Here is a 25,338-nt window from a genome sequence, read left to right as displayed (position 1 = left end):
TAAAGCAGCATCATACGCTTTAAAAAGGCTTCAAATAAATTAAGCTTCAAATAAATCGTCCAAAACGACCCGCTGGGTTACAGAACCGACGCTACCGCCCGACATTGGCTGGCACAGGCAACCCCCCCAAGCGGCTCAACCCCTCTTGAACCCGGGCGTAAAGTACCGTTAGACATTAGGTCACCTAGGCATTCAATCTTGCTTTGAAGAATAAACACTTTCCGGCATTTATAGAAAATCCAGCCTCTATATATATATAATATACTAGTGGGCCCGTACGCGGCTACGCCCGCGAAAATATAAGTCTAAATAATTAAAATAAGTTAAAAAAAAATAATAATAAGTGGAGATTTATTATTAGAAAAAAAAATCTGAGTAACCGAAATGAACAAACAAAAGAAGTAAAAGTAACTAAAGGAAATTATTAATATTAGAAAAAGTACCTAAAGTTTGCCGTGCGCGCGTATTAAACATTTTTCTATATTAAATAATTATTAATTGTTGCGAACAATATTAAATAAAATCCCAAGTGATTAAAATTACGATATTTTAAGTAATTTAATTTTTAATTAATTATAAGCAGCAAATAAATTTTAAATTAATTATAAGCAGCAAATAATTACATAAAAAATAATAGTAATTCGAAAATATATAAAAATTTACAAAATCATCAAAGTCATCTGCCCGTTCGCGTCGATCATACTATACCACTCGTAGGCTAGGTCATTTCGAATCAGTGACATCTCCTTAATTATTTATTAGAATGTTATACAGTAAACTATAATTTCCATCAAGATGAAATGCTAAAAGTGACTATTATATTTATTTTCATAAGGACGAGTATCAAATTATAGAAATCATTTAATTTTTGTTAACGTATACAAATCTATATCGGCGCGCGCCATGTATGCGTTAAGCAAACTTACTTTGGGTGACGTTTTCTTAAAACAACAAACTTTGCAAGCCGTTGCTTAGCAACGCGTAGCGACGATTGTTATTAACATGGCGAAATAAATTGCTTGTCTAATTAATTATTTTAATATATTGGTATATATCGAAAATATTACAAATATGAGAAAAAAAAAAAGTATCCTATGTTCATCCCGGGACCCTCAAGTATCTCTATATGAGTATTTTATCACAATTAAAATAGCGGTTTGGCCCCGATTGCGTAAAAGACAGACAGACAGACAGAGTTACTTTCGAATTTATAATATAGGTATGGATAAAGCTACCAAAAGCCCGTTCAGAATTGCAAACTCTGAAACCTTCCGAAAAAGCTCCATATTCCATGAAAACGTTATCCATATAGACGAAAATGTTACCCATAACGGTCGAAGAGCAGTCATAATCACCGTCAAAACTCCGTCGGGGCGTTAGTCAATCCAGAAGACATTGATGCATATTCAAAGAAATCAGCTGGACCAGTTCTAGGAATGAAAGTCCCACCAATAGGTATTAGACAAAATCCCTGCGCCATGTCGAGGCATATAATAAGTATGCGGCGTCTGACAATTCACAGAGCCGATCCGAAACCATAGGTAATGGAAATTTGATAGGAACTGTATTTTTATTAAGCTCGCAACAATCGGTGCACATTCTATCCTCACCGTTTCCTCTTTCACAAGAATTACCGGGCTCGCGAATCAAGAAGCACTCTCTCGGGCCACACCATCGGCCATCAAATCGTAAATTCATTAATTTTCGTTTAGTCGATCAAGTCAGCGTCAATATCCCGAAATGGCTTCTCAAAATTTTCTCACCACAGTGATACCCTGCTTGGTAAAAGTACACTCAGCCCTTCTCCCTTAACTATATCCGCACCAATTAAAAACGACACAAGGAGTTACAATGTCTTCAATAATGCGAAACTCTATCTCGACAAACACACTATTAATACCACACACAGTCTCAATTTGTTGAAAAGACAAGACTGAAACGCTCCTGCTACTCATTCCTTTCAGCATTAAAAGAGTTGCCTTGTCCTTTTTCCATAAAAAAAAAAAAATAGTTCATTACTTTCATTCACCAAGTTGACTATGTTAGAATCATCACCAATTCTTTTGAAACACTCAAACTCCACACGCCCAACTTTGCCACAGTAATTGCATTTAGGCCCAGGCTTCTTCTGATCTATCTGAACTAGCTTCAAAAGCAGAATCAGAGTTCAAAAATGGTCCGTGGTCACTCACTTTATTTGTCAGTCTATTACAACTGAATTGAGTTTGTCCAGCCCCTTCATACCCAAAGCAGACTATAGACCCCTGACGATTCATCGCTCATATGGGACGCCAGTGAGGTATGGGCGGTTTACGTGATCCAACTTCTCGAGGCCTAAAAGTAGATGTGACCGGTTAATTCGGGAATAGTTGCACACCCACTAGACGCACACTCACTAGATAAAGGCCAGTTCATTGTTCACACATTCAAACTCTGCCTTGACCGCATCTGTAAACCATTCACTACACATGTTTTTTTTTTTACTTGTTCAGCGTGATCACGCCAGTTCCTTAAAAGTACGTCCTCCTCTGGATTGAATGTAGCGATATAAATATTACTCAATCTTAGTCATAGTATTGTTGTAGTTGAATTTAGGAAATAAACTTGCAAGTAACTCATGACTAACTTACCTACTAGCCTGATGTTGATTAGACAGCGTTTCTCATCTCTTCTATTAGCAAGAGTGTCTCCGAATGCCTTGGCACGTTTGTTTGTTGAGAAGATGTGAAAGGATGGACCTGCTGGATCTATCCCGCTTCTGATGTCGGAAATAAAAAGGCGTAATAAACATTAAAAATAAACGAGTAGAACCCCCGACCATGTCCTGGCCTTTGGTTCTACTCGAAATACTAAATTAAATAAATAAGTAAATCTAAAACAAATAAATAAACCAAATAATAACTGGAAACATAGTAAATTACAAGGAAAATAATAACAACATTATCTTATTCTTTAAATGATGGCTTGGAGCAGTGCCTGGGACTTGTGACCCCAGGAGTAGGCTTAAGGGATCCCTTTCCGATATATCAACACTCGCCTTTCACTGCTCCAGTCCAGTATAATTACGAATAGGTCTTAACAACATTCATAATTAAAATAGTCGAGGTTAACCAGCGGTGAAGCACGAGTAGTGCACCGAGCCGTGGCAGAGCCTCGACTGGGCGTACAACACCCGCACGGCCTTTTATAAGTTAACAATGACATTGACAACGGTGACGCGCCCAAAGTGGCGCCACCGGAAGCTGACAAATACAGAACCATCAATTCAATAATTACAGCATTTTAAATGTTAAATGTTAATTCTAATTTTACTCCTTAAAACATCTTTTGTAATTAATTAACTAATTATGAATTTATTCTTAATATTGAAATAAATTGTCACCAGCCGACACATATATCAAAATATATTTAAATCACGTAATAAACTCAATTTATGTATGGCTAGGTCGCACGCATTACATTTACCTTGATACATATTACGACACCGACACCGCACCGCCGCGCCTGTCTGGACATTTACAATATATGGTGAGGCGTGGTTTGTTTTAAATCACTTCTATCTCATAACTTCAAATTACTATTGTCTTAATTGAAAAAGTTTCTCAAGGCATTGCTTGATGAATATAAAAATATAGCAAGCGTATGCTTTTAATTGATATATTTTTTTAAGAAAATAGAGTACTAATTCATTCGATACGTTTAATATAGAAATTTATCACATCAGAGATCAGAGGGAGCCCAGTGCTAAGATACTCCATTATTCAATTTCCGCCGAATGTTCAGGACATTATGCGTTTGCCCAGGGAACAGAGCGAATAAATAAAAAAAAAACAAATAATAATCAATTCCTCTGAGTGAGAACCCCCGTGACGTTACTATTACATGCTTGGGCCCCAAAAATCCAGGCACTGGATTTATCTTAACTATCAGTAAAAAAATTAAAAAAAAAACCAATTCGTTTACCTTTTTGGCAACGAATTTTTGCAAACTAGTTTCAATCTAACGAAATTTCCTAAATTAACTGACAGTTCAAATATTAGCATTTTTACCGATCGATTTAATAATTGTATATATACGCAGGTATCGTATTAACAATACAAGTCATTGACGAAATATCGATTAGCATTATAATTGGCATTTACCACGCAATTGACAATTTCAAACGATTTAATACCATAAACCTTACGACAGAAAGAAAAATTACCAAACATTATGACAAACAACAAGGACTGTTGTTTTATTGAGCAACTAATGGCTTATAATCGTCACGACTTACTATTTTACTCTGTAGCCCACACATTTTCTTAATAACTAAATAATGCCAAAGAACTAATTAAACATGTATGTAACGATTACACACAAACACATAAAGCTTTTAATTATTTTTTTATTTAAGTGTGTTAAGACTGCGTTCTAATTAAGACACTTCCATCCCCCACTATCTTCCGAATCCTAGAGGCATTGCGTGATGAGTGGAGGAACTCAACACCTCGTTCAAAACCAATTATGCTATTATTAATATTTAACTATTACTGCTTAGTATATTAGATATAATTATATAACAACATTGAACTAAATAACCAAAACTATTTTAACCATAGCTAATATATTTTAATATTACAACAGAAAACAAAACCACAGCATATTTTAAACATTCATAATTACGACGCATTAATATGCATTAAATTACGAAAATAATGTATGAATATAAATAATGCATCTATTAAAACCTCCAAGTGGCTTATTCCGTAACAATTTCGTAATTACAATTACTCGCGCGGGTATTATGCACGCAATATAATATTGGGTGGTGGACATGAGTGACCTTGGAACAGCGCCATCTAGTTTAAACTAAGTGAACTAACCCTATTTTCACCTGCACTTGAACACGGCTGGAGGAAAACCTACAAAAACCACTGTCCCTTTCACATACCAAGTTGCTATTACGTTACTAGCTTTTGTTTTCGTTTGTTCAAATTGGTGGTCTTGTTATATATTTTGAAGTTCTTCCGCTTTATACGAGATTTAAAGATATAATCTAATGATACTGACACTGTTCCTTTCATTTAGCTGGAGCGCTTTGAAAGGCCAAATATTATTTAAATCAATAACTATTAAAAGATAGAATAGAAGATATATAAAAAAATCTTAAATAAATAAATTTAAATTGGCGATCCCGAACATAGAAGAGTAGGCAGAAGGTACTTGGAAACCTAATGTTAAGACACTTCCTTCCCATTAAGACACTTCCGTTCCCCAATTCCGCCGAGTTCTCGAAGCAGCAGAGGTGTTGAGTGCCGGACTAATATCTACAATTTCAAATAAATCAATTTGATCTCAATACAACATAAAAATCATTCATTTCACAAATGGAAAATAATCTAGTATTACGGTTACCAAACCTTTCCACACGATTGCACTGGACATATCCAGTGTCGCAACCAGAATACATAATGAGCAGCCACGAGCACCGCCAGTGGGCCCTAAGGCAACTGACGGATATTACACATACTGTTTCAAATAAATGTAGGAATTTGCAAATATTCGCTAGAGGCGCTTATCAAATGAAGTATTTATGAGATGAATTAAATAATGGTACCTATATCGAAATTATCAAATTAATAATTTAAATTAGATACATTTATGGGTTTCTTTTGAATATCATTGATAATTAAAATAATATACTTAGGTATGTTAATAGCATTGTTTTCTATAATACATAACGATATACTTGTATCATCACTAGGCATAAAAATGAATTTGTGTATTTTAATCCAATTAATTCTGTTTTTAGCTGAATTAGATATTTCATATATTCAAGTATTTCTATAACGAATAACCTAGAATTTCTTTAAAAATTAACATTCTAAGTTCAGTCGGGCCATTTGACCATTATCAAGTGTAAATACGCACATAATTATTTTTTTGTACCTAGTTAACAAGATATGGCTAGGTTTTTTAAAGTCACTCAATCTTTTTAAGATTAATATCTGACTGTCCCGGTGGACTTGTGTAAATTGACTTTATGTAGGACTAAGTTGAGAAGTGGAAAACTGCCTTAAAAGATTGCAAAATTGCACCTTTAAAAAAATCTAGTTAGGTTTAGGTGTTTTTTTTATTTTCGCCAAAATACGATAGGATTACAAAATCTCCTACTGTATTTGGAGATAATTCTATTATAGGCATAGAAAAACAAACAGATATATGAATAATTTTTATCACATTTCTATATTATGTATATATACGAAGTAATAAATAAAATCTGCAAAATAAAATATGTATTATGAATTTTACTTATATTACTATTTTACTTATAAGTAAAATAGGTTAAAATTTATTTAAACGTAAAATTTCAATAATTTAAACATATTCTCTTAGCCTTAGATTATAAACTCAAAAAACATTTTTTTCCTGTTTTTCCATAAGTATGTAGTTGAATGATCTTGAATTGATGCAACGATGACCGCCAAGAGGGCAATAACCTGCGCATTTTGACTGACAGCTGAGTGGCGATGGGACAGTCACCCAATCTATCTATGGCTATTCGATTAAAGAATTTCATATTAGATTACCTGAACCGTTCGGTTAACAATTAAGTTAACTATAAAGATTTATTTAGTATTTTGTAATGTTATAAAACGTTAACTTGTTAATATAAAGCGGAATTGTTATTTTTATAGTAATATTTTGGATTTGATATTGATTAAGCTAATATTTTCAGTAATTTGGTTAAAAAAATCGCAATAAAGTACTCTCACAAAATCTGCATAGCAACAATATGAAAAACCTAATGATTATCCAGTTATTATTAATAATAACTTTAGTTAAGTTAAATATTTGTTACGTACACTAACGTAACAATAATGATGTGGAATTACATAATATTGAAACAAAAAGTTATAAACTGTCAAATTAACGATCTAAGCAATAACATTGACCATTTGCCATTAACACAAAGACAGACACGTTAAAGTATTTATATTATATATTTATATATACGTAATATTGAACTTGTAAGAATAATTTATTTCTAATAATCATTTTATAGACAAACAAGATTGTTTAAATTATTATTATACAGTTAAAGGTGTTGCACATCATTAAACTGTGAATATTTAACGAAATGCCTAATATGTAGTAAGTACATATATGCATAATAAAATTCTGTATGTAGTTTTCAATCTTTTGCAAGCATTGGCTTAAAGCTGAATAAATAAAATAAGTAAGTAATAAGTAAAATTATAGGCTATAAACTTATAGGATAGCGGATTTCGCAGTGAAATTAAATTAATGTACCTCCTCATCAAATCAAATCATCACCTCTTATATTGCGTAATCTAACGCCGCATTTAATATAAATCTAAGTATCGACTGTAGCGGAGTTAACCAACAAAATTATAATAATTATCCTATAATCACAATATAATTAAGTATAATATTATATTTTGTAAACTATACTTAATTGGTGGACTTCTTGACATAAAACATACATTATAAAATTGAGCAAGGAACAAGAATAACATTTGAGAACTAAGAATTTTGACTATATTTTTATAAAAATTTATATAACCGTTGCGAATTCATTACCACTAATGAATATACGTATACTATGGTTCTAATCAGTTTTTTTACTTATATTTTTTTTAGCGTCACGATGTATTCCGCACACATAAAGGTAGGCAGCGGGAACCTGCTGTTAAAACACCCCCTTCCCCATTATCCGTCAGATTCTAAAGGCATTGCGTGTTGGGTGGCGGAACTTAACGCTGCACTTTGCCTCGACACCAAAGTGAAGAAAATGGAAATATTAAATATTTAATTTCCTCAAATATTAACCGAACCTACAACCTATCGCGTTTACAGTCACACTTTGCACCCCTACGCCACGGCGTCGAACCTGTTACCACCAATGCACTCGTCATGTTGGCACTAATCAATAATATTCTTAAAATCATTATTTTCTATACATATAAATATGATCGATTTAATACGATGTCAATACAAGCCGCGTCCCTAATTCACCATCGAGGCAATCACGTTAAATATTCGGGGCCATTGCACTTTGATAAATGTTTTGCGGTCGTTTCTTTGCGTGATGCAATCGTTGCATCTCCATATTTATTATGGTGCCGCTTATTTTTGACAATTTGGAATTGATATGAATATATATATATATATGTGTGTGTGTTTATTGTACAATTTATAGTCTTCTTTTTTATTTTATTAGTAAAAATTTGGAACAAATTTCTCTCTTAATCAACTTATATTTAAACAGTTTTTATATAATGCTCTAAAATATCTTAAAATATTGGAAATAGCTGATGTTTTTTAATCAATAAACCTAAAACAAACAAAACCCATAGGATTGAACTCACAACTAATTAAAGCTCATTTAGAGCAACTCTACTATTATATAATCAAAAAATCCTTTTTACAAAATAAGTACTTTTACTAAATAAGATCGAGATCGAGTAGATATTAAATTCCTCTAAATTAAATTTATATATGTTTCAAATAATTTCAATAACTGTTATTGCATAAATGGTATACAAAAATCCTTTCTTATTCTTAATAATAGCTCATTCTGTGATTGACGATTGACCTCCATGTTGTCAATATGCAACTATTGGTATCGCGCCTAGTTTGCCATTTACGGCTGGCACAAGGCCGCTCGGTCAAACAAACATTGTAAAGAACATTATAGAATTATAATAGTTATCGATTTAAAATAAAAATACCTTGTTATATGGCTATTGAGTTAATCAGGCGATAGAAATCTTATATTCATATATTATCAAAAAAGATAGATCAATATGTATGTGCATAATTATAATTAATTGTATTATACATTAATACAAATTGTTTTATTATATAATTTAATAAGCAAATATCAGAATGTTCGTATTTTATAAATGATTTATATACATTTAGTTACGGTAACGCACGAAACGTTGCCGTATTTAAATTTATAAGAAAATTAATAAATAATTGGATATATGAATCGTTTTTATGTTTAAAATGTGTATTATTCGCTTAAACTGATGGAATTTTATTATTGTCCTTAGACTATATGTTTTCTTATTGTTCCTCATTTTAAGCAGTTGAGCATAGTACGTAGGCAAACGTAGTTCTCTCGCCCTTACTTACGTTCCGTTAATTTTAGTCACAAATTAGGTAAACGAAACCTAGACTCGAACCCACAATCATCGTCTGTACAGTCAACTTGCAAACCTGGACATCATAAACGGATACAAATCAAATCAAATTTAGACTTCTACCTACCACTAGTTTCTATAAAAATATGTGGAATATCCATATAGAGACGATACTACCAGAAATATACATATTAGGCAAATTACGAACATCACGACAATGACTCACAATTTTTGTAATACAATTACATCACGTAATATATGAAATAGGCCTACGTAGGCCTTTGACTCTATCTTATGGTCCATTTGGTAAAAATCAGTCCTTTGAATGCGTCGTTGCCGACGATGCACCGATTCAAGTGAAAGTAAAGATTGGACCAATAGTTATTAAGTTTACTGATGTAATCATTTATTACATTTTTTGTATTGTATTCGATTATTATGTGATAAACATTTAAACTATTTAATGTATTTTTTCATTTTAAACACACAAATACCTAAGTTGGACGACATCATGTCCCAATTTAAAGTACTTTCAAACCATTTCGTGGTTGGTTTATTTAATTTAAGGGAAATTAACCTTCACTAATGGCTGATTTATTTCGTCTAGACTCGATTTAAATCACGATTTGCCTCATTTAATGATTTTATGCCAAGTGGATGCAATTATTACGATGTTCTTCAAATTGTGATAATATCTGTTAAATAGAGCGCTTCTCAATTACCTTAGGTAAATTAGTAATTGTAAATTAGAGGAAATATAAATAACGTAAATTATTTTTACAAATTATTATTTTCAGTACTAATTTCCGTCTGTCATCACGCAATATCTCGAAAACTGGGTAAAAACAGGATAACACAGTGTTCTAACACTAGGCTCTCTTGCGATGAAAAAGCTGCATCTTCTAAGTGCCAACTATAGTATTTGCAATTTAATTTGAATGATATCTATAACAGGATACGTTAAATTTATTGGTACGTCCAAGTCTTTTTATTTACTTGTTCCAAAAAAAAGTAGCAACGGGACCTGAGTGAGATGTATTGCAATAATAAACCTTATAAAATATTTGACCAAGTTTTAACGGTAATTCCAAACGGTGCACAAAATAAGTATTTTTTCTTTGTATGTAATGAATTATTCAACATCGTCAGCGGCTACAGTTTCCTCATAATTAGAAATTGAAATTGAGGCTTACTTTGGAATTATTCTTAATATTAAACTTAAATAACGTGGCGGCGCAGGGTCCCAAGCGTGTCGACTGTACACGTGACGGTTATGGGTTCGACTCCCACTTGGTGAAAGGGTAAATAACTGCATGATATTAAAAAACAATATACGAATTTTAATTTTAGTGTCCCTTAAAACAATATAAGTTACTTATTTTTTTTACAATAACATTGGTAAAAACATCCTGTACCCACCTACATACATCACTAAATCCCACAACTAACCAGTCAAGGCAGATTGGTAAGTAGCATAGTGATGTCATTGAGATAGCAGCGACTGTCGGCCGTCAACAATCGCGAACACATTGTGCTGTCCGCATTAAGTACTAAAGGAAGCTCCGGCCGTATCAGACCTTGGACGGGCAGCAGTGATTGAAAGACCCATGTCCTTTTCAAAATACCAAACAATGGCAAGAAATTCACTGCCAGCTAACACTTATAAACAAGTTAAGTGCGAGTCGGATTTGTCCACCGTGGTTTCCGTCCAAATTTTAAGATAGTAGCTCAACGAGAAGTACAATTTATAAAAGTTGACAAACTTAGGTTTGCGGGCATTTGCATTCATTTTAAATGAAATGAATTACAAATGTATGTTGTAATATTTTTTTCTTTGAAAATATAAGTATAGACACTTTTACACTTTTACACTTCCACGGGAAGTACCTTATAGGTTTCGATTACTCGCAAATTTCATACAAAGTGCAGCAAATCTATATAAATGTGCTCGTATCTTTTGATTGCGTTGACTTAGAAGCTTTCAGATCGATAACTTCAAACGATCTCGAAATAAATGGCCTTGACAGACAGACGGACATCAAAGTCATCCTATACAGGTTCCGTTTTTATTTGCTGAGGTACGGAACCCTAAAAACAAAATAAATAGATAGAAGCGGAACTGAAATTATATCCATTCGTTTTTTAGACAATGGCTCGTTAGCGAGTTGTATAACAGCAGGTGCTGGCAATCTTCACGGTGGGGAACAAAAAAAAACAACTCTTTCTCATTTAACGCGCCAACAGCATCTCAATATTAGATAACGAATTAAGTCGTCTATCTCGACATAATCTTTGTTAGTTTTACTTTTTGCTTTTACGCCTTTTTTCTATCGGTACAAAAAGTATTCTAATTTATTTTATATTGGCCATTTGATATCGAGTGTTTGATATTATTAAATCATTGCCAAGTGACCTTTACGCAACTTTCAAATCTAGACCGGATCAAATTTGCTAATAATATTTGACAGTTGTGCCTAGATACACTATGAAAATAAATTAAATATTTTAAAATATTCTTTTCCATATTCATATTGTATTCCAAATATAACAGAGTAACCAGAGAAATTCTAGTGTCGAGTCACTCTGCCCTCTGGTTTCCATTCAAATTTACAATTTACAACCTTTGTCCCTTATATGATATCTTTCCTCATAAAGTCCCTCATCCTCTAAATATGCATTGTGTGTTAATGTCCGTGTTTAATTGCTTATAATTAATTAATATATTTTATAAATAAATAATTTTAATTAGAGATATATTTATATGTATAATACATATGATATAAACATATTTATTGTCTGTTATATTTTTTTAAAAAGAAAACAAATGTTTTATTTACATTAAAAAAAATTGTAAAGTCTGTTAATTTTTAAATGTCTTATTCCCTATCAAAAGCATAGCGATTTATATTTAAGTATGATATTCTATACCGGCATTACCACTTTCGCAATGATTGATGACATTTTCTAATACAATTTTATCAAAATCAGTATCTAAGCTGCTTATTGCTATTACAATACCGACGTAAGTTTACAGTACTATTAAATAAAGTGTTCAATTATATTACGTCTACTTGTTTCTTATACAAAGTTATATTATACTAAAAGTAATACGTTTCTAGTACTTGTAATGTTAAGAAATCTGGAAATTCTTTATGTAAGTATTTTAATCATAACTATTGCATTATATATTATAATAATTGTATGTTCAAAATTTTAAATTTCTCAATTAACCACAAAATAGTCATTATTATTACTGCATACAATAAACACCTTAATGTTTATTATATGAATTTATTACTTTGAAGGTAATCGCGCCAGCAGAGGCACAACCATGCGGGTGATTGTGGGTTCGACTCCCACTCAGGCAAATAAAACGTTGAATTCTACTACTCAACACGTAATGAAGAATTCGGCGGAAAATGCAGAACGGAGTGTCTCAACACTGGGTTATTTATTTATTACAAAAAGCGGGCTTAATATTTACTAAAAATGCTTTTTATATAATGCTGGGTGGAAAAATATAACAAAAAAAAGACACTTCATAATGGACTTTTTTTAAATAAATGATGCCTACGTCGTATTAAATGTTACTTACCCTAAACAGATTTAGTACGACGAGTGATTTCTGTTGCTAATCTATAATAACATCGTCTAATGATAGTCGTTACAAGAAATTCAAATATCTATAGTTTTAAGAAAATGCTTATAATGTTAATAGAGTTTCGCTTCATAGAGAGAGTTATTGCCGAACTAACTTTAAAATAGAGACCCTTGTGGCACGGTGTGACTGTAAACGTGATGGTTGTGGATTCGATTCCCATTCATGGGAATTATTTTTATTATCTCTCCCTCTACAATCCCTCTATCCTGCTATATGCGAGATACAGCGTGAAGCTATTTTTTTTTAATCCTTATTTTGTATTATATCTACATTATATATTTGTTGCTCTATTATCCATTTACCTACCCATATATGACAAGGATATGCGCCTACGCAACTAACGAACGTGCCTTTAATATATACGAGCTGGATGGACCATATTGAGAAACTTAGTTTATTTAATCATAATAGCTTAAAATTTATATGTCACTCAAATCACCATCAGCGTTTGATTTGAATCAGCATTATTATTATTGAATCAAAATGTCATTGTAGAATTTACCTACATGTCGCAATATCACGATTTTGTGTAGCGTTGATTTATTTATTGATATAGTTTGATTTACAATAAGAATTAATTAAAGAAATTTATGTTTAACTATCTCCCATAAATACAAAAGTTCGTCGAGAAAAGTACAAATGACCTTATCTTCACGCTTTATCCCGCACATAGCAGCGTAGGCGACGAGATCCTGGGCACCTAATGGCAAAATATTCCATTCCATTAAAACAATTTTGTTCCCAACGAATTCGGGAGATATTGCGTGTTGAGTGGCGTAACTCAACGCCGCGCTTTGCTTCGATACTAGAGATTAAATCTAATCATTACATAATAAAATCAATAAATCAACATAAAGGCTTAAGCAATACAAAACAGATGTGATATAGTTGCGCCACTCCAATTAATGGTATTCAAAACCAGTCAAAATTATTCTTATATTGAACTACGAACTCTTAATGTTCCCATTATTTATTATTGCCAAACATCTGAATAACTTAAGCTAAGCTTGCACAATAGTCAAGTTCAATGCTACGAACGAAAGTTCGACCTTCTAGATGACATAACGTTGGAGACGACACTGACATATATTGAAGGGTCAATCATAGATTACGAAAAGCTATAGAAATTGCGTCTATTTACAAACTATTTTTCGTATTATGTGGGATCTAGCAGTCAAGTGCGAGTTGGACTTTCCCACCGAGGGTCCCGTATCATATAATTTCAGGATTGTAGATCAACGGGAAATGCAAATTAAAAAAGTTGACAAACATAAGTGTGCGGGCGAATGCACTCATTTTGTATGAAATGAACTGCAACGTACGTTAATATTAGTTATATTATATATGGCAACACCAGGATTAACGCCAGGAGGAAAAAGATATTAATATACAAGAAAAATTTAAAATTATAGTTAGCATTTTAGTCTAATAACGAGTAATCCCACAAACATTTTTGGAAACAAGAAATTTAAATTTCACAAGCTTTACGCTATTCTACGTGTTTAGAAAGAAGAAAACTTTACTGAACACAAAGGAACCTTGACCCGATAGAAAATTAACTTAGAATGAATAGTTACAACCATTATAATATGGCCTTGTCCCACTCAATATATTTAAAGATATTTACGTAAGATATAATTTTAAGTATTTCCGTTTGATATATAAATAGAATAATTAGTAGTTCCGTTTTAAATTATTATACTAATTTTTAGATGCTTATTTTAAACCTCATTTTGTTTTTATTTGCCAAGTTTAAAATAAATAAAGACAATATTTCAATTGCACTTAATAATTGCAGCACATTCATTAGTTATTCGTATATATATATAAATATTAAATATATGAATTAACCGATCTAAAAAGGGATTTCCTACCATACCTTTAATATTACACTCGATTCTCAGTATTTCATTCGTTGTTACCATCAATGTAAAATAAACTTTAACATCTTGTAATAAGGTTAACTACACTTTAAAACAATTAGAAGATGATTAGAAAGGATGTTCTTAAGTGCAGTTGCAAAATTTTGTCGGTATTTTCGGTTTAACTGATTTTGCTATGCCTCCATGATTCAAGTACGTGTTGCAAAAATAGGACATATCTTCATATTAAATATATAATTAATTTATAATTAAAATTAATCACTAATAATTTAAAATCACTTCTGCCCGCAATTATAAAACAAACAGAAAATAACATTTAAAGCAATCGCAGCCTTTGCCTGACTGTAAGCGCGACGTTGTGGGTTCAATTCCCAAACAGGGAAATTAGTTATTTTTACGTTCCCTCTTGTATGCGGGATACCGCGTGTATGAGTGCTAAGAAAAGATAAAATATATATATAGTTTTAATTAATAACATTCAGTATAATAAATATAAGAAGAATCGAAACGAATGCTAAATATTCTACATAGACCCAAGATATCCCAAGATTTTTTTTGAACTACCTACCTAACGAAATGCGGAAAATGCTTGAAGGTATAATAAAATTCCATACACTTTTTACATTTATATTTAATATGCAAGCATTTTGAATAAAAAATTGCATAAAATATAAAAAGACACCATTTGCATGAAAACAACAGCTTAATAATTTTCGCCCTGACTTTTTCCAGTCCAATTAATTCTTACTTAGGGTCATGCAGTCCAGTTCTTGTCATTTCCTCATTGCACTTGGGGAGCTGTTCGAATTGTTATTTTATTACAACCGGTTGATCTCAACCTGATATGTTTTTTTCACATTACTGTCATTATAGTGAGCATTGTAGGTATTCTTTGTGAGTAATAAAAGTTGACAACCTACTAGAAATTTCTTAAGGGTTTTATTTTCAAGAGCGGTTAGAGTTTAATATGTGTGTTTTAGTAGTGCCTCATTTCTCAATTTGGTCATTTTTTTTTGTTTTGTGTAATATAATAAGCAGCTTATTATAGTGAACTTAGTTAGACGGATTGTGACTAAAAGTAATGATTGTTACATAAAATACTATATGTATAGTTAGAATCAGAGGATTACCGCGTGCCGTTTTATTCTGCTAAACAGAACACCTTTGGATTGGTTTTCTATATATTGTACTAAACTTATGGCTTAAATCCATCTAAAGAGGTTGTGTTCTCAGCTGCCCACGAATTGTGGGAGGTGCGTGTAGATAAAAAAGGCATAATAATGTAATTTACTTCCATTTTTGTTCTGGCCTTTGTATGTTGATTAGTTAAACAGGAACAATTTATATTCTAATTCTGTCTAAAACAAAGATAATATATTTAATTTAACGTATAAAATTATCGCTACATATTCGTATATATCAGGAAAGATTTTTTAATATTGTTTTAATATCATTTTAATTTAAGCCGATTTACATTATATATCTATCACTATCGACTAAGATAAAGTGCTGTATTTTTTTATTGTTTTACATATTGAATATTGTAAACCACAAAAAAAACTTCTTTCAATCACAAAAACTTACCCCTAATACAAAAAAAAACTTCATATTAAAGTTCTATTATAACATTCAAGTAAATATGGATCAGTTTTCTCAATCTAGAACTATAATAATAAACTGCAAGTGGGCAAGTGAATGGCTGGCCTTCGAACACGCCTTGTAAGGGTTGCCACCCGGAAACACTGTACTAAACTGGTTCAGATACCACGCATTAACGTCTTAGTGTATTGCAAAAAAGTGATCCACTTTTTTGTTAATTTTTCATGTGTCGAAGCTAATAAATTTATAATAATTTATATTATTAATATTGCAGTAAAAACTTTAATTAATTTGTTCTAAAAAAACTATAATAAAATAATATTACAGTACAGACATGCACCATTAATAATTGTTACTTAACGATTCATTTGTATTAAAAATTTTGTTTCAATATTTTAAGTCCTATTGTTGTTAAAATTAAAACATTAGGGCTACGCTGATATACAGTGTGAAAGTCTAATCCATTATTTTCAATACGATCGATGTGACTACCATAAAAATTAGTACTAGTCTTAGTTTGACATGTAACAGCCATATTGAAATCTGGCAAGAGAAACACAAGGGAAAATAACTCAGTCCATTTCGAAATGGAACTATAAAGGTTATATTATGAAAAACCAAGTACTAAATAATATAGACAATATTTTACGCTCTAAACGCTTAACCTATCACGGATAACTGTAGCCAATCAAATATGTTTTATATACCAGAAATATTATAAATTTATTTATTAATACATTTTTTATTTCATTCTATTCAATTAATGTTAAATTAAGTAAAGACACTCTTTATTATTAAATAGAAGGCATGGCTCTACAAAAGTGCTACGCTTCAATGCTACGAGGGTACAATTTGAGTTAATGAGAAAATTCAAGCAAACAAACAACATAATCGATATTTAGTGATATATAATATTTATAATATAATAGAAAATATCGAATAACTTAGAAAACCATCGAATTTAATATCAAATTATATGAAAATAATATAATAAACAAATCAATTGCAAAACAAAGTTACTTCGGTGAAAGGTCTCAAAACTTGTTTTTGACCTTAACAAGTGAAGGTCATAGGCTATACAATATACACTTGTACGAACAAACATATCTAAGTATGTATTTCCGTGTAGACACCAGAAATGTATCAATGAACTTTATAAGTAATAAATAGTATAAAGTATAATGAGATTTTCATAAAGGTTGAAGTTATTAGTAAATTTTAAGGTTACATTTACTTAAGCCTGGCTAATAATAAAGTTTATACAAATTATGTAAATTGTTTTTTTTTTCGTTACTTTAAACGAATCAATACTTTTTAAACAATTTTAAATAAAATATTATTTTAATCAAACTTTATATATGTTTTTTTTTATTTTAAAGGTTGTCGCGGCCCAGCAAAACAACGATTTCCTGTAAACTCTATGGTTTTTCTCTCTAATAGCTTAACATCAAATAAAGTGTGTTAACACTACGTTATATCTGCATAACCTGTTACATGTGGGATAAAACGTTAAGCTAAAGAATTAAAAAATATAGAACTGTAAAATGCAACATTATATACTCGTACATGCAGAAACTCTATATTTTAAATATCCCCTTGGGAGAATTGAACTCTTACCCACTACATAAAATGCATCCTTCATGAAATTGCGTCAACTATAACTCAAATAAAAACCAAATCTAAAAACGACAATAAAACCTTAATGTTACTCACTCTTAAAAGTTTTTTATCGAATCAAATTACTTATTCCAGACAGCAGTCAATTTATCAGTACAGATAAATACCCTTTTAGCGATCGTACCTGAAACAAAAAAGTGCCATTAACATCCTGACATATAAGTACAATATGACATTTGACAAAGTAGGCCGTATTCATTTATTCCGCAAGCATGGACTTGCATCAGACAGCCTCACTACGTAACGTTAGCACTGCTGGTTATTATTAAGGGTCTGTACACACAACTCTATAGTCACACACCGTTGGACACACACAAACATACTAAATTTTTAAAAAATCGTTTCATATATTAAAAATATAATAATAATAATTTGTATGGAATAATGTCTATATGACCTAAATAACCTTGTATATAGCAATTATATAGTCTGATACAAATCTAGTTCAACGCCTTTGGTATGCTGTCGGGGCGTTCAGTTCTGCCACTCAACACGTAATGCCTCCAGAATTCGGCAGAAAGTGAGGAACGGAGTGTCTTAACACTAGGTTCCCTCTGGCTACCTTGCTGTGTATGCGGGATACATCGTGAAGCTGATGGTATGTTATCGAAATAAGCTTGATATCAACAGTGGCTGTGTTTGGTGGTATCATAGTATCTAATCAGTAACGGACGGACTAACAATTCCATATAAAAAAATATATTTTTTAATTTATCATTTAATTAGTTTACTAAGGCCAGTAGTGGCGTTCGATCCCTACTCGACGAAAGGAAATGTTTATGGAAAATGGGGAACAGAATGTCTTAACACGAGGTTCTGAAGAAAGCTGATTTAATTTAGTATAAACAAACATACTTAGGTTAGGTTAGGTTTGTTAGCATATATACTTAACTAGCAGACGCGCGCAGCTTCGCTTGCGTATTTAGGGGTGAATTCTAATAACCCATGAAACATGTATTCGATGAAATATTTTTAAGAGTCTAAATTTCAAATTTTATAAAAATTGGTAATGATTTAAAGATTGTTCCATACAAACTTTCAACCCTTTATTTGCACCCTTAGGGGGTAAATTCTAGAAAACCATGAAACACATGTTCAATTAAATATTTTTAAGAGTCTAAATTTCAAATTTTATAAAAATCGGTGACGATTTAAAGATTTTTCCATACAAACTTTCAACCTTTTATTTGCACCCTTAGGGGGTGAATTCTAGAAAACCATGAAACACATGTTCAATTAAATATTTTTAATAGTCTAAATTTCAAATTTTATAAAAATCGGTGGTGATTTAAAGATTTTTCCATACAAACTTTCAACCCCTTATTTGCACCCTTAGGGGGTGAATTCTAGAAAACCATGAAACATGTGTTTAATTAAATACGTTTAAGAGTCTGAATTTCAAATTTTTATAAAAGTTGGTGACGATTTAAAAAAAAATCTATACAAACTTTTAACCCCTTAGTTGCACCCTTAGGGGGAGAATTCTAGAAAACGATGAAATACGTATTCAATTAAATACTTTTAAAAATGTAAATTTCAAGTTTTATAAAAATCGGTGCTGATTTAATTTTTTTTCCATACAAACTTTGAACCCCTATTTCACCCCTTTAGGATGAAAATTTTTCAAAATCCCTTCTTAGTGGATGTCCAGATTATGAAAGTAAACATCTGTCCAAATTTCACGTTTCTACACACAGCGGTTACGGCTGTGCGTGCGTCTTACCTCAGTCAGTGAGGACAAGTCCTTTTATATATATAGATTATGTCAAATTGACATAACACCTTGGACAAACAAATACAATTGACATTACATATGACACCCGTGACACGGCCTCTATTGACCGTAACCTTATCAATTAAACATTTAGCACACGCTCGTGATCGTGCATTAATCATAATTTACATTTTGAAACACTTACTAGAGATATACTCGTAGAGGTATAATTATTTTGGTTATTATCTAAGAGCTAGCAACGTAATAAAAAAATATTAATCTCTATGCTTCTTTGAACACCATCCGGCTGGCTGCTGGTAGAAGTTGCGTTCATTTATAAGTTTTTTGGCAGAACAAAGATGTTGAGGTCCGGTACTTAACACGCAATGTCTCGAAGTCGGGCGGCACGCCAAGAACAAAATATCCTACATTAAGCTCTCAGTGTCTATTCTTATATATTCAGAATAATCCGTAAAGTTGAAACAATATTTACTAAAAAAATATAAAACTTTCTTTCTCTTTCATTCCCTTTCTTTTTCTCTTTATCACTATGACACAATATTATTAACATTTTTTTATTAAATTCAAACTCATAAGTTTATATGTCATAAATTAAAAACAAAGACAGCAACTCGTAGAAGAAACACTTGAACATAAATCAATATTCTAGTTCACTCAGTGGAATGTACACATTCCGCTTACGGAGCCGGTCTTTTAGCGACCTTGCATCTTTAACGATAGTCATCCGCATTACACAGATGCTAGCGATGCTTCAGTGTATAGACAAACAAACATACAAACGTCGTAAGAACGTTATGATATCCGCCCAATTTCCTATGAAATGTTACTTAACTTTTATATATTTTACTACACTTAAACAGCTTTGCTCGCTTAAACTTATTTTTATATTATAGTCAAAGGATTTTTTGAAAATATATTTTCCTTTTAATAAAAAGTGTCCTATTAAGTTAATAGAAAATAAAAAACGAGGTGTCCAAAAACTTGTCCAAATTCAGCGTGAAACTAAACAATAAAGCTGAAATCTAAAACTCTGTCTTAATCATCTCACATCTCAATTAACATATGTATTACAGAATAAATAAATCTACATAATAATAAAAATATATTAATATTTACCAAACAAAAAATACGCAATTTGATTGTCGCTTACAATTTTGACAGCTGACCTTGTACGTATCGGTGTTAAAATACGTTCTCTACGGAAACGTTACGTGAGCAATTCACCAAAGCCTAGTTACCTACAACCATTAAGCGTTCACTGCGACTACGGTCATTTTATAAATTACCGGAATTCATATTACTTATACCGATACCAGGATTTTTTCCTGTAATTTAAATCAATATTTAATAATCTATCTGTGTTTTTATTACTGATACGTGTGTTTTAGCCTTTTAAAATATAATAATCTGTGGGATCCATGTCGTTTATTTATGGGCATAAGTGAGGCTTCCGTATAAAAAGTTTTAAATAATATCGTTGACAATTGATTACAAATTCTTTTGTATTGTATTAGCTTTAATTAATTAATATAATAATAGAATTCTATAGTATGCCTATGGGATGAATCTATTTACCTATTTATTAATATATTAAAAGTATAATGAGTTTTCTTTTGCACAACGTCTGGCTGTAAAAACTATGGTAATGGGTTCAATTCATAGTCGGAGACATTTGCCCCGATCTGGTAAGAGGACAGAACGGAAAATTATCAATATTTTGATTTTTTTTGAGGCAGTGTCTTAAATTTAAATGTCAATTATAAACGTTATCTGCACTCCATCCAAATATAGGTTTTGTCCATTAAGTTCTTAAATACCATAAGACTTTTTATAGTGTAGAGCAAAACGACATTTTTATCACAACTTCTTATATGCTTTAAAGTATTAAATTATTTATGAGTTTGACATAAATTTTTCGTTCTCACGTTAACATATACACCTAAATACGCGTAATTATGAGATTAAAATAAAAAATATTAATATTAATTATGTCTTAACTTATATACTTAAGGATTTTTAATTTACTATTTTTATATAACGTTCTTACGTTTCAGTTTGTTTGAAAAAAAACGGTTTCATTCAAAATCAAGAATACTGCGTAGTAGTGCAAGAGCCCAAGGGTGCGACTGTAAACATGACGGGTGATGGGTTCGATTCCCGTTTTGGCAACTCGACAAAGCACGGCGTTGAGTCTCCCCTCAATACACAATGCCTCCAGTACACGGCGCAAAGTGGGGAACAGAGGTATATTAATGGGAACGGAGTATCTTAACACTATGTCCACAGATTCCCTCTATGCTTCAGCTATATATGGAAGACAGCGTAAAAAAGCTATAAAAAACTATACAGGGAAAGGGTTTGTACATTTCTCACAGATGGAAATTAATCTACAACCACCTTTTTATATGCATCAACTGCGCTATAACAGTGCAGTTAATATTATTGGTTAATTATAACCAATTGTATATATTCTATCTTTTAATACTATATTAAACGAATTTCTGAAATTTATCTATTGCAAATATGTAATAGCCGGCATGTCCTAGTCGTTATTTCCCATATATGGACATTCTTATCGGTAAAGAGACGTACAATATGACACCTATATACATTCAAATGCCATGTCGGCGCACTAACTTGGAAACCTAACAGGAAGTTCAATAGAGTATCGTAAATCCACACTTATCACGATATATAATATGATTTTTAAAAAAAGGAAGAATAGTGGCATGTAAATTAATACTCATTTTTTTATGTTAACACAAAGTATGCGGAATCTTAGTTATTTAGAAACATATTGGACGCCAAAATCCTGATTGGAAGTGAGCCCACAACTATTGTATGCAGCAAGTCCAAACACCATTGACAAGTTAACTCGAAAAGTTTTAGAAAAAGTCTGTTAATTACAATTTCCATTTTATAATGGAAATTGTAATTAACAGGGAATTATTTTCATTTCTCTCGAAAACTGAGCGGAAGGTGAAAAACAGAGTGTCTCCGCCTACACTACTATATCCGGGATACAGTACTATACCAAAAAAAATAATAGATATATATACATATAATTTTTTTCTTTTTCAAATAGCATCAGTCTATTATTTCTAAATATTTTTATGTGCTAGCTGTCATATACTATAATAATTAAATAATAACATTTAACTACGGAAATGTATCCGTTACAGCAGACCACGGAAGAGTGGTGTTGAGATACGACAGTGAAAATGCATTCTGGGGGGATGCGGAAAGCGGATCGATTCGCTCGAGCTAATCTTGGATTTTACGCACTTACTGCCTCTAGATGTGTTACTCTTATGAATTAAAGGAAAGAAATGTTAGTTTTGTTGTTTATTTATTTATATTTATGTCAAATTTGTATATTCGATTACATTTGTACTAATTCAAAAATAAAATAATAATAATATTTTCTTTTGTAAGAATTAAGAAATTACTTATATTATGTAGTAAAAACTCCACATACAACATAAGTATATCACAAAATACTCTTTCTACAAATAAAAACATCAATAACTTAATTTAAAATATATATTTATGGCTTTTCACTGAACTAACATCTCTGTGTATTAAGATTATACACAGCTATTATTAAATACGAGATGCGAGTATCAACGTTGCGGAAGAACGGTCGGAATGAAATAGAAAATGAGGGAAATCTTTACGTCATGCGTATGTGCAACGTTAAAAAAAGTTAATTCCATTAAGTTTGTACAATAGTTACATATGGGTACATTATGGGTTTGATAAATGTCATGTTAAAAATTTCAAATTTCAGAGTTCAAACACTCCGTTTTCCACTTTCCGCTGAATTCTGGAGGCATTGCATGTTCTATGGCGGAACTCAATTCACTTTTGTGCCTCTACACCACGACTGGCATCAAACATCAAAGAATAATTTGCAAAAATAAAAGAGTAATAGTTTATATATCAATTTTGTTATTGTCATCCTTGTTTTATTTTTTTATCATTAATAAAAATTAAACCTAAATCGATTTCAGCTAATCACCCAATCAGGATGTTGCCTTTATGTGCTTTGTCTTTTTTATATAGTCTGTTAATTTAAAAAACAAGCAATTATACAGCCATATACCTTTTTTGTCTATCTTAAAATACTTGGAATAAATATAATAAAATGTCTAAACCAATAAATTGTCTATCCAAATAAGTTAACCTCCGTTCCAAATCACTGATCACAATGTCACTATTATAAAAAGGTAATATAATATGCATATATTTTTATTTTATTGTTTTAAATACGCTTCAACGAATTTATTATTGACAGATTAAACAAAAAAAATAAACAACATAATTAATATATTGATCTTAATGAATTCGGTCACATCAATCATTTCCTAATAATAGAAACAGATTTATAATCTATGGACATAATTTACTGCTTTTAAATTTTTATTTATGGTAACAAATATTACGAAAACATTTTATTAATCATCCGAAATCTACGACATATTATACCAAATGAATTGTTAAGATATATTTTTTATATGTATATCTATATCTAGATCCTGTTAGTTAAATAAATGTTTGCTTATAATATGTACACAATATTTCATACTAAACTAATTAAAATAGTCGCAACAGTGGTGCGGTTGGGGTGTTCTAACTGAAGCTGACTTTTAAACACGACTATTATAGAATTAAAATTTATTAGAGATTTTTAGAGAGTGCTTTTCTATTCTTATAACATTAGAAATAAGAGAACAGTTCTACCAACAAGCATGAATATGTCCATACATACATGAGCTTAGTCGCTAAAATGCGTATAGCAGAAAATCCACCAAATTAAGAAATAGTTGTCACAAGGTTTCTTTTTAAAATCAATATTAAATGGAAAATTTTAATTACAGCAAGACCTAACTGGGTCGAAGTGACGGTTTCAAATATCCACCTACATCGTATGCACCTTACTCAGGTAGCCACGACAAGTGTAGCTGCAATCGCTCCAGTTTTGAGTTACATAAGAAGGCTTATCCGATATCATTGCCTAAGGCCTAGGACTGCGCCGAAACTGAGGCAATACTTAAAGGATACTTATCTTTGTATATTACAAAATATAGACCTATTAGTAGTTGTTTTATTTTAACCATTATTTCATTCTTCTCTTATAATTATTAGCTATAAGAGTAAATTACAAAACTAGTCTAATTATTCTTTTTACAAATAATCTATTATATATGATTCTATTTTTAAGGCCAGAAGCACAACCGTGTGACTATAAGCGCGACAGGTTGTGAGTTCGATTCCCACTTGAGGAAATTCAAAAAAATAATATTTTCATTTCTTCTCTCTGGTGTCGAGGCTAAGCTCCAGATTTTGGCGCAAAAGCGGGGAGCGGAGTGTCTTAACAGTAATCACTCTCTGCCTACAGCCCTGCTGAATGCGGAGTATAGCGTGAAGATGAAAACATATATTAATTCGTTCAATGACTCTATAGATTATAACATTCCTTGGATTCGTTATAATTTGCACATTAAATAAATAAATAAAAATAAATTTGCACATTATCATTTATCAATCTTATTCATATCAGCCTTATTCATAGCTAATGAGAACAATCCGATCAAAGGCTATGTAAATAAAATATTTGCCAACTTA

At 31.4% G+C, this 25,338-nt stretch overlaps 1 protein-coding gene and 1 long non-coding RNA gene across 5 annotated transcripts in view; both read right to left on the bottom strand.

Moving 5' to 3' along the window:
• Positions 1-25,338, bottom strand: part of LOC146535903 (uncharacterized) — an 89,136-nt gene that overhangs the window by 37,046 nt on the left and 26,752 nt on the right. The window lies entirely within an intron of this gene.
• Positions 1-25,338, bottom strand: part of LOC146535904 (uncharacterized) — a 37,706-nt gene that overhangs the window by 9,811 nt on the left and 2,557 nt on the right. The window contains exon 2 of the long non-coding RNA XR_014878378.1: positions 18,012-18,099. This is a non-coding gene — a long non-coding RNA (uncharacterized LOC146535904). The remainder of the gene's footprint in view (positions 1-18,011; positions 18,100-25,338) is intronic.

Source organism: Heliconius melpomene, chromosome 10, assembly GCF_056956725.1.
Source record: "Heliconius melpomene rosina isolate 202511_hmr_F chromosome 10, ASM5695672v1, whole genome shotgun sequence".
NCBI lineage: Eukaryota > Metazoa > Arthropoda > Insecta > Lepidoptera > Nymphalidae > Heliconius > Heliconius melpomene.
The sequence above is the reverse complement of the archived record's forward strand: the minus strand, read 5'-3'. Positions and strand labels throughout refer to the sequence as shown.